The sequence below is a fragment of the Tupaia chinensis genome, unplaced genomic scaffold (genome assembly GCF_000334495.1).
Source record: "Tupaia chinensis unplaced genomic scaffold, TupChi_1.0 Scaffold000046_3, whole genome shotgun sequence".
Classification (NCBI taxonomy): Eukaryota; Metazoa; Chordata; class Mammalia; order Scandentia; family Tupaiidae; genus Tupaia; species Tupaia belangeri.
In genome coordinates, this window is record NW_006159504.1 from 3,347,548 (window position 1) to 3,348,353 (window position 806).

The 806-nt window shown below is 62.7% G+C and overlaps 1 protein-coding gene across 5 annotated transcripts in view; it reads right to left on the reverse strand.

Moving 5' to 3' along the window:
• Nucleotides 1-800, reverse strand: part of CHCHD7 (coiled-coil-helix-coiled-coil-helix domain containing 7) — a 6,552-nt gene extending 5,752 nt beyond the window's left edge. For 2 of the 5 annotated variants that reach the window (XM_006140870.2, XM_014589944.1), the window contains exon 1: nucleotides 774-800. The gene's annotated coding sequence lies outside the window, so the exon portion shown is untranslated. The other 3 variants (XM_027773741.1, XM_006140871.3, XM_014589945.2) reach the window with 3 other exon arrangements.
• Nucleotides 801-806: the final 6 nt, after the last annotated feature.

Consider the following 806-nt stretch of genomic DNA (forward strand, 5'->3'; position numbering starts at 1 on the left):
AAAAAAAAAAAAAAAAAAAAACCTGAGGGAGGGGCTGCAAAACCACAGCACATCTGAGAATAACTAAACCTTCTCCAAGGGGCAAACTGCTCAAGTAGCTCCTGATGTCCCATTCAGTTGCTCACGTCCCCATTCTCAGAGTGGCTTTGAAAGGGAAGGGGTAAGGGAACGTTACAGAGCAGAATGCTCCCAGGATGGTCTGGTCTGGCAGAGGAAGAGCCCGTGGCTCTGCCCAGTTGGGAAGCTGCAACACACCAAGCCGTTAACCCACTGCTGCACAGCGGCAGGGGCAAGGACAAGGGTGGCACACCGGAGGGGGCGGAGAGGTCGAAAGAGAAACCCGACCGAGGCAAGTCCGAGGCCTCGTGCCTTCCGCGGGGCTGCTCGCTGGCGTCTAGCCGTAGACGGCGGGCACAGGTGAACTCACCTTGCCTCGCCCTGCGACTGTGCACTGAGGAGCAGGGGCGAGGAAAGCGCAGGGAACTGGGGGTGAGGGCAGGTAGCCGTGCTTCAAAGACTGCAGCGAAGGAGGCGAAAAAAGAGCTTGGAGAGTGGCCGGACTGGACAGGGTCACCTTTCCTCTTCGCCCCCAGCCCAAATAGGCCCGTTTGGCTGGAGCAGGAGCGGCAAGAAAGAGCTCGCGCTGAGACAAGGCCGGGCGGGAGCGGCTCCGCGCCGCAGAAGTGGACCTCGGCCCCGCGACGGCCCAGGTGCGCCTCCGTCTTCCCGCTGCCCGGCAGCCGTCGCGGAGGGAGGGGCGGGGGGCCACTCACCTCGGGCCACCGCTTCGCCTGCGCCCAGGCCGT